At 47.1% G+C, this 16,174-nt stretch overlaps 1 protein-coding gene and 1 long non-coding RNA gene across 4 annotated transcripts in view; one reads left to right on the top strand and one right to left on the bottom strand.

The window, feature by feature from the left end:
• Positions 1-10,093, bottom strand: part of AFAP1 (actin filament associated protein 1) — a 190,026-nt gene extending 179,933 nt beyond the window's left edge. For 2 of the 3 annotated variants that reach the window (XM_075992936.1, XM_075992935.1), the window contains exon 1: positions 9,852-10,093. The gene's annotated coding sequence lies outside the window, so the exon portion shown is untranslated. The remainder of the gene's footprint in view (positions 1-9,851) is intronic. The other variant, XM_075992937.1, reaches the window with a different exon arrangement.
• A 74-nt stretch (positions 10,094-10,167) lies between these two features.
• LOC105881676 (uncharacterized) lies at positions 10,168-15,366 on the top strand. Its single transcript, XR_001158860.2, has 2 exons — positions 10,168-10,326; positions 15,086-15,366. It is a non-coding gene; the product is annotated as an uncharacterized LOC105881676 (long non-coding RNA).
• Positions 15,367-16,174: the final 808 nt, after the last annotated feature.

Raw genomic sequence — 16,174 nt, 5'->3', positions numbered from 1 at the left:
TTGTCAATTTAAAAATAAATTAAATAAAATAGCTAAAAAAACTCATTACATTCTCAAAACAACAAAGGATGGTATTTCTTTTAAATATTTTCAGAAATTATGAAAAAGTTCTTAAAACTAAAAATAATATAGCAATAAAAAATTCATGGAAGTGTCTAGAGAGAAAGTTAGAGAAATTTCCCAAAAAGGAAAACAAAAGACAAAGAGTTGAAAAAAACATAAGAAAACTGAAGATATTTAGGGAAACTCATGTTCAGAATAGAAGACAGGAGTGCACAGATGAAGCAGGTCCTCCACGTTTTTAACACAATGAATAAAAACAAGACTCACACCAGGGCAGTGCCATCAGGAAGCCTCCAAACACCAGGAATAACAAGAGACTCAAAGATTACACAGAGCAAAACACAGTCGCCTGCAAAGGAATGGCTTTGTACACATCCACAGTCACGTTGCAAGTTGGACGTCAACTGAGTGGTGTCCTCTAACTTCCACAGGAAAATTATTTCTAACCCAGAATTCAAATTCATGACGAAACCATCAACTAAACGTAAAAGTAAAATATTCAGATGTTATATAAGATCTCAAAAAAAATTATATTTTAGAAATCTATTGATGAATATGCTCAACCAAAATAAGAGAGAAAACATTAAAAAGGAGGAATCTAACCCAAGAAAGAAGTAAAAAGAAATCCTCAGGGTGACAGGGACAATCTTAAAAACATAACAAAGGAGCAGTCAGCCTAGAAAGCAACCAGTGTAGGGCAGAGAAGGAAGAACGAGAGATCCAGGAAGAATTACCCTAGAAAAGGGTGAAATGGGTAGACCACCTGATGTGTAGGATGTACTGACAGCAGAGTTACACTTCTGGGCATGTAGGGGGTGAACAAATGACAGATACAAAGGACACCAATCAAAACAAAGCAATTATTTACTCTAGGGAAAAGGAAAAAATGGCAATACAAAAGAAAGAAAATATAATCCAAATAGACTAAATATCTCAGCTGTAAATAACATTTACATCATCACAATAAGTGCTGCTGAATATTTATTTGACCAAAACTTTAAAAATAATTACTATGATCTGTTTCAATCCACAGAACACATCTGACCCCAAATGTGTGGGCTTTTTCCCCCCAACACCCCATTCCCTGACACCAACTCGATGTCCTACAAATCAATTCAGTTCAGATGCCAGTAGCAAGTCTCAGCCTCTCATACTTCTGACCGACCAGCTATCAACCGGGGGTCCTAATGTGGATGGAAAAAATCCAAACTCTGAAATAATTAAAAGAGGTTTATTCTGAGCCAAATTTGAGGACCACAGCCCAGAGCCATGCCCAAGAATCCTTGAGCAAGTGGACTAGCTGTGGTTAGGTTACAGTTTGGTTTTTATACATTTCAGGAAGACAGGAATTATAGGTAAACTCATAAATCAATAACATGGAATCTGTTTGGCCCAAAAAGGTAGGACATCTCAAAGTGGGGGAGCTTACAGGTCATAGGTAGGTTTAGGGATTCTTTAGCTGACAATTGGCTGAAAGAGTTAAGCTTCATCTAAAAGACCAGAAAGGAAATGCTTAAGTTAAGATAAGGGTCTGAGCACTCTAGGAGGTCCAGATATGAGGATTTCTTGGGTTAAGGTAAGGATTTGCTGGACAACTGAGTTAAGATAAGGGGAGTCTTCTGTCTTTCAGGTGATGCTATATGGAATCAGGTTGGGAAGTAAACCACACTACATTGGGTTAACAAAACCTGCTTAGTGAGATTTTATCATTTGTAGGCATGACTTAGAAAGTAATTTGGGGACAAAAGAAAAGATCAGAGTTCAGTCTTCACTTAACAACGCATTCCCTTAGGTTTGATAATTTGCTAAAACAGTTCACAAAACTCCAGGAAACACTTTACTCATGATTACTGGTTCATTATAAAGGATGAACCTCGAGAACAGCCAAATGGAAGAGCCACATAGGGCAAGGTATGGGAGAGGGTGTGTGCCCTGCCCTCTCTGGGTGCGCCACCCTCCCAGCACTTCCGTGTTCACAAACCCAGACGCTCTCCAAACCCGTTGTTTAGGGGTTTTTATGGAGTTTTCATTACATAAGCATGATTAAATCACTGGCCACTGGTGACTAACTCCATCTCCAGCCCCTCTGGAGGAAGTCAGGCAGTGGGACTGAAATTTCCAACCCTGCCTTGGTCTTTATAGGGACCAGCCCCTGTCCTAAAGCTCTCTAGCGGCCCCCAGCCATCATTCATTATCATACAAAATCACTCTTATCCCTCTGAGAATTCCAAGAGTCTTAGAAGCTCTTGTGTCAGGAATTGGAGCCTACGGTCAAATATTACAACAAAAGATATTCCTATCACCCCTATCACACAGGAATTACAAGGGTTTTAGGAGCTCTGGGCCAGAACTAGGACGAATACTAAATACAGTATTGTACTATATATCACAACATCATGATCATTACACCAGGATGATGGGGGATAAAGAGGGAAAGAGGAGGAGGGGTAAGGTGACCTGAATCCTTTTCTTCCACAGTAGGATTGATGTCTGTCTCTCTCTCTCTCTCTCTCTCTCTCTCTCTCTCTCACACACACACACACACACACACACACACACACACACACACACTAGGAGAGAGCTAAAACATTAAAAGTGGTAACCTCTGGGGAGCAGGAATCTGGGTGGAGAAGGGTAGGGTAGGCGATTGCTATTTTTTTGTTCTAAGCCTTGAGAAATTTCTAACTCTTAAAACAATGTGCCTGTATTACTTTGCTAAAAATGGGTATTTAATTTTTAAACAAAATCTGATACTTGACCAACAAGAATATCATATTAAGTGGTATGTTCTTTAACTTTGTAGAATCCAACCACTTTGAAAACATATGGAAAGCTGCTATGAATCCTCTCCCCATACACATACATATAGCGCACACACACAATTTTTGCACTCAATTTCAGGGACTTCATAAGTTGCTGAAAGCCAGGTTAAAATATTAGGATTAAAGATTCTGGTTACTGAGAGGAAATTTATTTCAAATCATAGCCTGTCACTTATTGCACAGGAAAAAAAGTCTTAATGAAAAACTATCAAAAACATCTACGTGGTCTTGCTTAGTCTTAAAATATTTGGTTAAATATCAGTTATTTCCTTGACCACAAGATGCATCTAATTCCTATCAGTGAAGATATACTTTGTTTATTGGGCTTAGCTTCAGCCTTGAAACCATCAGATTCTCTCAAACTCAGGAATGTGAATGGCTGTTCGGTTGACTCAGCTGTTTCCATTCTAGAAAAGAACATGGAATCATGCACTTTTTACCCCATGAAAAGTGGTTCATATAAAATTTGAAAAGGCAAGGTCCCAAATTCCCCTCGTGGGTGTTTCTTCTAGTACAGAAATCACTCTAATGACTCCTTAGTAGAACTTATGTAATCAGGGCAAGCCACTTAAATACTCCAAAACACAAAATTCAGCCCTAATCCCTGCTGCTGTCATCCTTATCAATGGCTCAACATGGGAGTCAAAGAACAGTCTTGTCATTTAAGAGGGATCTTAATGTTCCTGTCAATTTGCTAAAAATTGTGGTGCCTTAGTTTATGTATCTGTTAACAATGTATCTGGTAACAATAACCACCTCACAGGTTGCTGTAATAAGTGGATTAGCAATTGAGGTGGGCAGAATGACCCCCCAAAACGACCATTCCCCAATCCCTGAAACCTGTCACTACCACATCACTTGGCAAAAGGGACTTTGCTATAGATCTTAGATAGAGAGACTATCCTGGGTTATCTGGGTAGGCCCAATCTGATCACATGATCCTTTAAAAGCAGAGCACTTTCTCTGAGTGGTAGAAGAGAAATACAGACAAAGTGAAATTAGAGAGCTTGAGCAGGTCCTCCCTTTGCTGGTTCTGAGCTAAGGGGACCACAGGCAAAGAACAGAAAGAGGCCCCTAGTACCCCAGGGCAGACTCCAACTGATGGCCAGCAAGGGACAGGGACCTCATTCCCACAAGTGCAAGGAACTACATACATTTGGCCAACAACCTGAAGGAGCTTGGAAGCAATTCTTCCCAAGAGGCCCCAGTAAGGAACACAGCCCAGCCCACACCTTCATGTCTGCCCACTGAGACCTGTGTCAGACTTCTAACCTACAGAACTGTGAGATGATAAATTTATATTGTTTTAAGCTGCTACATTTGTGATAATTTGTTAGAGCAGCAGTAGAAACTAATACAGTGATTTATGTGAAAATACCTAACAAAGTGTTTGGCACATTGTCGACATCTGACAAAGGGCAGGGTTGGTCAGATTTCATCCAAAACAACAGACTGTAGACTTGTTCTGACAAATGCAGATTTGGGGAATTATGAACTACCCAGAACACCTACAAATTTTAAGTTATGGATAATTTACTACCTTTGCTCTAACTTATAAACCCACTAATACCTATCTTCCTGATAAACTCTTAAGTAAGTAAGTAAACAGGAGACTAAAGGCCAGACTGTGAGCACTAATATTGCCCCACCAAACACCCTGCAGGACCCTGAGCTTATTCTGCTGCACAGAAATTATGTCCAGGTCTGCTTCTCCCACTAGACCGTGAGCCCCAGTCCTTCATGTGTGAGTTACCGAGTTCTCATCTGTATCTGCAGCTAATGTGGTGCACCAGCACATCATAGGAAATCTCTATAATGTTTGTTAATACTATTAATATATATGACACTATAACTTAATATGGATATTTCAAATGCCAACAGGTAACATGCTTTGTCAACCTTGACCTCGGACTGCCCTTTGCCTTTCCCAACCTCAAGACAGATCACTTAGGAAGTAAAATGTCAATTAATTGTTTCACTAAAAGAAGGTTCTTGGGAATGTTAATAATTGAAAAAATTGATAAAGGCTAACTCATGCACATTCAATAATTTTGCTTACAAAAGATTAATGGTAACTGGAACACAAATTTGATGTTATACCAAAATGCTAAAGTATTGGCCAAAGATAGAAAGCAATCCTAAAAAGCAAAGTTGCCTAACACACATATCAAATATTCTCTGTATATTTAAACATTTGGAGTTTAAAGGAAAAACCCAGACTCATGAAATTCTCTCTCTTTTTTTTTTTTTTTTTTTTTGAGACAGAGTCTCACTTTGTTGCCCAGGCTAGACTGCCTAGCTCACAGCAACCTCAAACTCCTGGGCTGAAGCAATCCTACTGCCTCAGCCTCCCAAGTAGCTGGGACTACAGGCACGTGCCACCATGCCTGGGTAATTTTTTCTATATATATTAGTTGGCCAATTCATTTATTTCTATTTATAGTAGAGATGGGGTCTTGCTCTTGCTCAGGCTGGTTTCGAACTCCTGACCTCGAGCAATCCTCCCACCTAGGCCTCCCAGAGAGCTAGGATTACAGGCGTGAGCCACCGCGCCCAGCCATTAAATTCTTAATGAAGCATTTTTTTAAAAAATCTTTGGCAACACAATATTTTACAATATTCCATTACATTAATGATTTCATTTGATCCGCAATACAATCTCTTGAGCTAGGTAGAACAGGTATTAATAACAACTAATTCCATTTTATAGAAGAGTGAACTGAAGTTCAGAGAAGTTACTTGGACTTCACAAAAGCCTTAATGGGGCCAAGTTTCTAATTAAAGTCCCCTCCCCAAAAGAACTAGAGTAAATTATCTTTGATATATCATTTATTTACATCCTGTCAACATCCAAAAAGAGTCTGAGGTAGCCTGCAATAACAGATACCCATACAATAAGAACTTTAAAATGGAAAACAAAGAAGCAAAAAATATCTTGTAGGAGATACAGGGGTGGCAGGGAGTAAAGAGGATTACTTATAGTACAGGAAAATTTATCTCTCAGCTTCTGTTCCAGGCAAATAACACTCACAGGAAACAAGAAGACAAAAGACACATTTATAGGATCATCATAATGTGAAAAAAGAGAAGTACTATCCGTCCTTTAAAACACTCCTAGCAGCCACAGCAAATCTCTAAGACACCACACCACTGGCAGCAAGCCAGGGAGGACTTCTGTGCTGGGATGGGTCAAGATCTCTGGGCCCTGAAGCAAAAGCAGGGAAGGACAACTCTGCAAAGTGCTGTTCAAAATCTATCTTCTCCATCCCCTTCCCTGAGACCCTTTTCATTTAATTCATATAAAAATCAAGCATGCTATAAATGGAAAATACTCTCAACGCAGAACAAGCATTAACTAGTTAAGTTTCATTTAAAACATTAATAAAATCTAAGAAAACCATAAAGAAAATCTGATCAATTTTTAAAGACCCTCCTAAAATGAGATTCCCTAACAAACAAACCACATGGAGCATATAATAAAACTTTTTAAAAATTAAGATAAGAATGCAAATCAAAATAAAGACAAAAATCCTAATCCTACTGAGTTAAGCAAAAATTATAATTGAGCAGCATTTCTCAACCAAATAACTATTCGGATTTTTTTGTTTTTGAGACAGAGTCTCACTCTCTTGCCCAGGCTATAGTGCCATGGCATCAGCCTAGCTCACAGCAACCTCAAACTCCTGGGCTCAAGCCATCCTCCTGCCTCAGCCTCCCGAGTAGCTGGGACTACAGGCATATGCCACCATGCCCGGCTAATTTTTTCTATATATTTTTAGTTGGCCAATTCATTTCTTTCTATTTTTAGTAGAGACAGGGTCTTACTCTTGCTTAGGCTGGTTTTGAACTCCTGACCTTGAGCAATCCTCCCACCTAGGCCTCCCAGAGAGCTAGGATTACAGGCGTGAGCCACCGCGCCTGGCCCAAATAGCTATTTTTAATTCCTGTAATCATCCAAATAACTAAGAATAGCAGAGAAGATTGTGTATCCTTTCTACAGAGAGTTTAAGAAACTCAAGCACATCAAATTCCCACCTTCCCAAATAGATAAATTGGAAAGGGACTTAATATATTTTAAAGGATTAATTACTATATTTCTTAAAATTGGAGCTCTCTTATAGCTTACTTAATATATGATGCAGTTTTGCAAGTGGTAATTTTAAACTATGCTTCAAACCGTTACACAAAGCCAAGTACATCTACTCAAGGTACTCCCAAAATTCAATTTATTTCAGATTCTCCAAAATAAAATCTCTGTTAGAGACTGGGACATAGAGAAGCCTACAGTTGATAGACTTTATATGACACTTAAAAGATTCACAAAATGTTCCTGAAAAAAGATCTGTACTCGACAACTTCATCAATGAAAAAGCAAAACCAATTTGATACAATTACAATGTTGCCAATAAAACATAATAATAAAGAATATAAATACAAGATATTACCAAAAAGTTTATTAAGGTTCTATCATAGCTACTTGTCCTTAACTCTGAGACAAAGTACACAGCCAAGCCACTAAACTTTTTTAAAAGCAAAAAAACGGGGAAGAAAAAGAACTTCCACTTTAGAATCCACATTTTTAGAGATCCCCATTATTTATACCATTGCCACTAGCAGAAATTTTCTCTGTTATATTTGGTTTAAAGAATTAAAGGTTGGACGCTGAGAAGATTCTTAAAAATTATCTAGTTTAAGACCCTTGAAGGTGACAAAACTGAAGCCCAGAAGAGATGGCCTTGCAGGAACAAACAGTAAATTAATTCCAGCACCAGAAGTAGACCCAGTAAATTCTTATTAAGTACTCTGCACTAGGCAACCAACACTAGTAAATAATAGCAAAAAATTAATCTAAAAACCCTTTAGAGAGTCAAAGAATTACAGATTTAAAATAACATGAATTCATGGTATAGACAAAGGACCTCTCATTTAGCCTCATATACAAACTGTGCCTAAATCTATCAGAACATTTTTCAAGCTGTGCTATGGTTAACCACTTATTTTCCAAAAGCACTCTGTCCTTAAAGATCACAAACTCCTAAAAGACAGGACTTAAAGAGACCAGGGAAGGATTCGGAGACAAGGTGCCACTTAAATGGAGACCACAAAAATGGATCAGCAGGAGCTGAGTGGCTGGAGGGGGGTTAGGGTAGAGTGGTGGTTTGTATGACAAGTTTGGAGTTGCAGTAGGGACAGCTGTGGTTATTAACAATTTCATCTTGTACCCCTGCTATTTATACTTCATCTCCTGTCCAGAAAGAAGTTCAGGTTGAACATTAGGGCTCCTCATGCCTACTGCTGTTTAACACAAAGCTGTCCAGTTGGACTTTGCATTCCCCAGACAGGACTATCATCTGGGAATACAATAGGTGTTTTTCAAAAGTTGGATGAAGGAGTAAATTAATGAATGATTCCACTTGATTTAGTGCCTGCAAATACAGAGTCTGAGGGCAGCATCAGGTCTTCCCATCAAGCTGAGATCCAGTTTCCCCACCCACGGGCCCTACCCTGGCTCTCCCCTTATAAATCTGACCTCTAACTGTAACTGCCTGGCCTCATTCCGTGGGTAGATTCTCCTGCTTCAAAAACATTTTCCAGCCCGCCAAATACTTGAGAGAGTTTCTCCGCTGTCCAGGCACTGAGAGCTACAAAATCCGGCTTTCCAGATGTTTTTTCCTCCCAATCCCGACGGAAGAAATCAAGAAGCGCCGGGCAGAGGGGCTCTGCTCCGTCCAATCAGAGCCGGCTCCCGGTGGCCGGGCCCAGCGGCGGAGCAGGAAGGGGCGCGGTGACAGCCGCGCAGCCGGGACGCCGCCGCTGGCCCTGCGCGCTCGGCACAGCCGGCAGCAAGCCACGGCGCGGTCTACGCCCCACGCGGGCCAGCTGGCTCCCCGCGCACAGAGGGCGCACCCAGGGGCACTTCGGCCAGTGCACGGAGCCCCCAACACACGCGGGTGCACACACGGACACACACGGGCCTCCAACACACTCGCACACACACGGACCCCCCAAAACATACACACGCACACACGGGCCCCCAACACTCACACACGCACACACATGGACCCCCAAAATATACACATGCACACACGAGTCCTCCAACACACATGCACACACGGACACACACAGACTGCCCAATACACACGCACACACGGGCCCCCAACACTCACACACGCACACACATGGACCCCCAAAATATACACACGCACACACGGGCCCCCAACACTCACACACGCACACACATGGACCCCCAAAATATACACACGCACACACGGGCCCCCTAACATTCACACGCACACACGGACACACACAGACTGCCCAATACACACACGGGCCCTTCAACACACGCATACACACGGGCCCCCCAACATTCACACACACGGGCCCCCCAACATTCACACACACGGGCCCCCCGCAACACGCACAGGCACCACCGGCCTCCGAGCACACGCACAGGACCCCGAAAACGCGCGCGCGCGCGCACGGGGGCGGGCCGCGCCCAAATGGGGGTCACGCTCAGTAAACCAAGGGGGCAGGTGGATGGGACCCCACGGGCGCGGGTCTACGCAGTCGCCCTCAGCGACACTCGCGGAGCCAGTCACACGGGGGGGAGCGACGGGGACAGAGCCTCCCATCGCACGGTGCCCGGGACCCCCACGCGCGAAGGTCCACTGCCCTTCGGTGACACACCGGAGCCGGCCACACCGCGGGGGTACGGGGCGACCCCCGCAGGGCCACGCGGTCGCCTTCAATGACAGGCTGAACCAGCCGCGCGCGGGGGGCACGCCGAGACAGCCCACGCGCCCCACGCAGGGCCGCAGCAGCGCGGAGCCCCCGCTGCCACCCGGGACGGAGACAATGCGCGGCCGGCGTCCGCCGGGCGGCGACCCCGCTCCGACCCGCCTCGCCGGCCACTGGACCGCGCCCGGCCCGAGCCCCGCCGCCCGCCGCCCGCCGCCCGCCGCTCACCTCAGGCCGCCGCGTCGCCGCCCCGCTCCCGCTGACTGGAGCGCAGCCGAGCAGCCGGCAGGGTCGCGGCCGCCTCAACAATGGAGCTCTGGGGCGGGGTAGCCGCCACCGCCGCCTCAGCCGGTCGGGCGCTCGGGCTCGGGCTCCCAGCGCGGGGCAGCAGCCGGCGGGGCTGCGGCAGGCGGGCGCGCACTGCGCAGGCGCACTCAGCCCCGCCCGCAGCCCGCCGCTCCGCCCCTGGCGCGGCCAGGCGGCCAGGGCCCGCCCCCCGGCCAATGGGAAGGGCGCCGCGCGGAGGGGGCGGGGCCTGGGGAACAAAGGGAGGCTGGGCGGGGCCGCGTGGGGGCTGGGCCTGCCGGGGTCGCGCCGCGAGGCCGGGCCCAGGGCCCGCTCCACTGTCGCCTCCGGGGAGGCCCGCCTGACGTCGCTTGCGAGTCGTTCGGCAGGCCGTGCTCGTCCCAAAGCCAGAACTCAGGTTTGTCTCTGTCAGGGCGCGGAGCGAGAGGCAAAGGGAAACTGAGGCCCCAGGAGCGAGCTCACCTGCCGCCCGAAGCCAGGGAAGTCCCATTCGCCATTCGCCGGCTCCTGTCTGTCGCTGGCGGACTTTCTGCGGCACCCAGGCGCGGCGCCTTAGGGCGGGGAGGCAGCACACTTGGTCACGCGGGGCCAGGGCTTCTGTGCTCGCTTCAGTGCACGATCAAGGAGCCAGGAGCGAGTGCGGACCGGTTCCCTTTCTTGCCCCAGAGCGTCTGTGTTTTTGCTGTTCCCCACCTGAAATGCCCTCCTCTCCCCTCCTGTCACCCCGACGTATCGGAGATTGGTACCAGTCTTCTGTAAAACCTGTCTTCATCTTACTCAAGCTTCTTGCACCCTGTGCCCCGCGCTCTGGGCGTCTGTCTGCTTCACTAGCTGCGCCGCCCGCCTCTCTGCCCGGCGAGCCCTTCTATCCGCTCCCGGGAATCCGGGCTCTGCCAGGCTGGAAGCCTCCCCTCTGTGCCTGCCAGGTCCCGGAGGGCCAGGGCCAGGCCAGACTTCTCGCCTCCAAACGCAGTGCTTTACCAGGGCCCCAACCTGCCCACCCACGTGCTCCGCCCTCTCAGTGCACAGTCCCCGGCCCCACAGCTGCTCAGGTGAGAATATCGGATCACCCAGTCCTTCCCGCCCTCTGACACTACCCTCTGCCCTCCCAGGGCTCTCAGAGCCACCCGGGTTGCAGCTGCAGCTGGAGTGTTCTGAGTGGCTCTCTCCCTGGCGAAGTGTGGCCTCTCGGGGACAAGGCAGGGTCCCCTCTGGTTCACTTCCGTGCCCCAGAACAAGACCTGACACCCCAGAGTCACACGGGCGTGTAGTGGAGTGGATGGGTAAACAGGTAAGGTAAGGTCTTCACGGTGGCTGGGGCAGACCCCAACCCCATCTCCTCTCTCTCTCTCTCTCAGATACACAAACACACACACCCCTGCACTCTCACACCTACACTCTCACACACACACCTGTACTCTCACACACACACATGCACTCTCACACACACACATGCACTCTCACACCTGCACTCTCACACACACACCTGCACTCTCACACACACACCTGCACTCTTGCACATGCACTCTCACACCTGCACTCTCACACACACACCTGCACTCTCACACCAGCACTGTCACACACACACCTGTACTCTCACACCTGCACTCTCACACCAGCACTGTCACACACACACCTGTACTCTCACACCTGCACTCTCACACCTACACTCTCATACACACACCTGCACTCTCACACACACACCTGCACTCTTGCACATGCACTCTCACACCTGCACTCTCACACACACACCTGCACTCTTGCACATGCACTCTCACACCTGCACTCTCACACACACACCTGCACTCTTGCACATGCACTCTCACACCTGCACTCTCACACACACACCTGCAGTCTCACACCAGCACTGTCACACACACCTGCACTCTCACACACACACCTGCACTCTCACACACACCCCTACACTCTCTCACCTGCACTCTCACACACACACCTGCACTCTCACACCTGCACTCTCACACATACACCTGCACTCTCACACACACACCTGTACCTCACACCTGCACTCTCACACACACACCTGCAGTCTTGCACATGCATTCTCATACCTATACTCTCACACCAGCACTCTCACACCCGCACTCTCACACCTGCACTCTCACACCCGCACTCTCACACACACACACCTACACTCTCACATCTGCACTCTCACACCAGCATTCTCACACATACACCTGCACTCTCATACACACCCCTGCACTCTCTCACCTGCACTCTCACACCTGCACTCTCACACCTGCACTCTCACACACACACCTGCACTCTCACACACACACACCTGCACTCTCACACACACATCTGTACTCTCTCACCTGCACTCACACACACCTACACTCTCACACACACACCTGCACTCTCACACCTGCACTCACACCAGCATTCTCACACACACCTGCACTCTCACACACACCCCTGCACTCTCTCACCTGCACTCTCACACACACACCTGTACTCTCACACCTGCACTCTCTCACCTGCACTCTCACACACACACCTACACTCTCACACCTGCACTCTCTCACCTGCACTCACACACACCTACACTCTCACACCTGCACTCTCACACACACACCTGTACTCTCACACCTGCACTCTCACACCTGCACTCTCACACACACCTGCACTCTCCCACATGCACTCTCTCACCTGCACTCTCTCACCTGCACTCTCACACCTGCACTCTCACACCTACACTCTCACACACACACCTGCACTCTCACACACACACCTGCACTCTCACACACACACCTGTACCTCACACCTGCACTCTCACACACACACCTGCAGTCTTGCACATGCATTCTCATACCTATACTCTCACACCAGCACTCTCACACCCGCACTCTCACACCTGCACTCTCACACACACACCTGCAGTCTTGCACATGCATTCTCATACCTATACTCTCACACCTGCACTCTCACACCCGCACTCTCACACCTACACTTTCACACCTGCACTCTCACACACACCCCACTGAAAAAAGCCTAGCCCCTAATCTGATTTGCCCAATGGGGACATAAGTTCCTCCATGGATGTGAGAAGCTTCCCTACCCCTCCCCAGCCGGGGCCCCACCGTGGTCTGGGGATGTACTCAGGGAGTGAGAAAAGAAAACCTCAGTGAGTGAGAGGTTTCCAAGCTTCAGGCCTCTGCACAACAACCACCCCCAGTGCCCCAGTCTGCTGACATGCTCTCATCCCTGTACCTGGCCAGCTCCAACTAACCCTTCAAGACTCACCAAGTACAACGGTGGCAACCATGCCCTAAAGTGACTCCCCATGGCCCATGCCTTATATGAGTGCCCTGATCTTGAGTGCAGGCTGGACCTACCAACTCCCCTCTAATCAATGTGGCAAAGGGGACGGAATATCACTTACACAGCATGTCTTAGCGTGGTCTCTCTACTGCAGCAGACTGGAGTGGCTCCTCTTGCAGGCTCTGTAGAAGAGAGCTGCCAGGCCGACAGAGGGCCTTTGGAGGGGCCGCGCTAGCAAGGAACTGTAGAAGGTAGCAGCGAGCAAACAGCTGGGCCCTCAGGCATGCAGCCCCAAAGAAACGAATTCTGCCAACAACCTGGGTGGACTTAGAAAAGGATCCTAATCTAGTTGAGCCTCAGAGGAGGACTCAGCTGACATGTCGAGTGAAGCAGAGGATACCCCAGCAGAGGACTCAGCTAAAATGTGCTCAACCTCCTGCTCACGGAAACCGTGTTAAGAAATGTGTGTGTGGTTTTACGCTTCTAAGTTTGTAGTTGTTTGCTACTTAACAATAAAAATAGATATATTAGCCCAGGTCCTCTTCCTATTACACATGGCCACAGCATCCTGCACTTCTCCTTTCTGCTTTCATCTCAGTTATACTTCTTTCTTTAAAAGCTCTCTCTTGCCACTAGCATAAAAGCCCTGTGAGAACAGACACAGGAACTACCCAGCTCAGAGCTGTGCTCCAAGTGTCCAGCACGGCTTTGCGTAGGGCTGATGGTAGGCTCTGCAGGTTGGCTGGCCCAGCTGTCCCTCCCAGCCCCCTTGTCTCCCTGGCCATATTCCATTATAGAGACCAGAATAGTTCCTCGCCTTCCCAGACTCCCTTTTAGCCAGGGGTGGCCATGCGACTTTGTCCTGGCTGAAGAGACATAAGTGGAAGTTGGCTGACGCGTTTCTAGCAGTGGTGTGCTGGGGCCAGTTCAGACCAGACCATGAGAGCTGACTGCCCATTGTTCAGGAGTTCTGCACATTGGTTGTTAAACACTTTCATTACTTAAAAATATAAAATTATATAAACATGTAATTTTAAGAAATATATTTTAAAAGGCAATAAATAGGCAAAATTCATTATTTCCTAATATTTTACAAGAGTTTACTATTCTCTGTGTTCTTGAGAACTTACATCTACAGCGCCAGTCTGGCAGAAGCCCTAAGTAACGGCGTGCTGTTGACTTGCAGCTCCGCAGCCAGCAGTGCCATGCTGGCAGGTTGGAACCAGACATGGCAGGAGAATTTATACAGAAATTGGCAACTGCTAAAAATCAGGATTTTCTTCCTTCTTCTTCTCCCCCAAAATGTCAATAATTGAAGATTTACCAGCACACCACTGATTTCTAGGGAAGTTTTTGGTTTCTTGGAAAAGCCCGTTATCCAAAGTGAGGCGACACAAGATCAAGATAATGGGCTCCACATCTACTCGCCATCAGATTGGTACTGACTGATTAAAACTATGGTGCTCAAATGGTGGTGGTGCTCACCAGGGTTTGGGGGAGGGGGAGATACACATCTTAGGGTTGTGGCGAGCATTGTGGGGGGTGGGGGGAAGGGAATACCTCTAACCTCCCCTAGGGAAAGGCAAAGACATACAATGCAACCAAAAGGTCAAAAAAGGGAAAAAAAAAACTTTTATCGGATGCTGGGCAGATGGGAGGGGGGAGGAGGGGAAGGATATATACTTACAAAATAGGTGCGATGCACCACCTAGGGGTTGGACACGCTTGATGTTTTGGCAAGGCAGGGGGCGGGGGGAGGAATGGCAGGGGCAATATATGTAACCCTAACAATATTTATACCCTCAGAATATGATAAAATAAAAGGAAAAAAAAAAGAAAAGGAATAGGCACATCTGATACTGTCTTTTTCTCAGCAGCAGGGATTATTACCCTTAACTGGCACGTGATGTCTGGAGCCATAGTGACCATCTTGCAACCATAAGGAAAGGACAAGAGAATCAGAGATTCTAAAACTTGCACAACTGAGCCACTGAAACAAGACCAGCAATCACCAACCTCAAATTCTCTATTAGGCAGGAAAAGCAAATCCTCTTTTGTTTAAACCACTGTTAGTCAAATCTACACTTACTTACAGGATTCTTAACTGAAGCATGTAGAATTAATATTTGTTAAATTAATAAACAGTCTGGTTCATAAATGTGTACTTGGAAACTTCTCAATCAACATTCCTGATCCAGGCAAGGTGCTCACTACCCAGTAAATGAGTCCAGGCATAGTAGGACAGCTCTGATCAGCAGAATGTTTTTCCCTTTATGAAACTGAAATTTTCTGATCTCTTGGGACCTCAGAAAATAATTCAAATCCCTCTTTACCATCACAGCCCTTTGGATGTAAAGAGAGTTTTCATCCTATGGAAAAACAAATTAGAATTTATTGATCCAAGAGTTGAACCAACCCTCTTTGTGGAAACTCCTGACCTAGTTGGATACTGTGAAGGAGTAGTTGATGGAGACTAACAGACTCTTCCAGTAACGTATCTCTTATCGGAAAAACATAATCATGAGCTATTTATATGCCAAAGTAAGGTTCATTTCCATGACACCTTTGATGCAGTCTGTGGGGCCTAAAGGGAGCAAAGATTCATCTATGGCAACTGGGCACCCATGGGAGATTCTGGGCCCAGTGTAGGATGTGATGTCAGTTCACCACTGCAACAAAAGCTCACAAGGCTGCTGCATTCGTTGTCTACTGCTGCTTAACAAACTAACACCCCCTGGATACCTAGAGGCTTATGGCAACTAACATTTATTATGTCATAGTTTCTGTGGGGCAGGAATCTAGCTCAGCTTAACTGGGTGCTTGTGGCTCAAGGCCTTTCCCAAGGCTGCAGGCAATCTGTGGGGCTGTGGCTATGGTCTCATTTGAAGGCTTGATAGGGGCAGAGAGTCTATGTCCAGGCTCACTCATATAGCTGTTCACAGACCATATTTCCTTACCAGTTGTTG

The sequence above is a fragment of the Microcebus murinus genome, chromosome 16 (assembly GCF_040939455.1).
Source record: "Microcebus murinus isolate Inina chromosome 16, M.murinus_Inina_mat1.0, whole genome shotgun sequence".
Lineage (NCBI taxonomy): Eukaryota > Metazoa > Chordata > Mammalia > Primates > Cheirogaleidae > Microcebus > Microcebus murinus.
The sequence above is the reverse complement of the archived record's forward strand: the minus strand, read 5'-3'. Positions and strand labels throughout refer to the sequence as shown.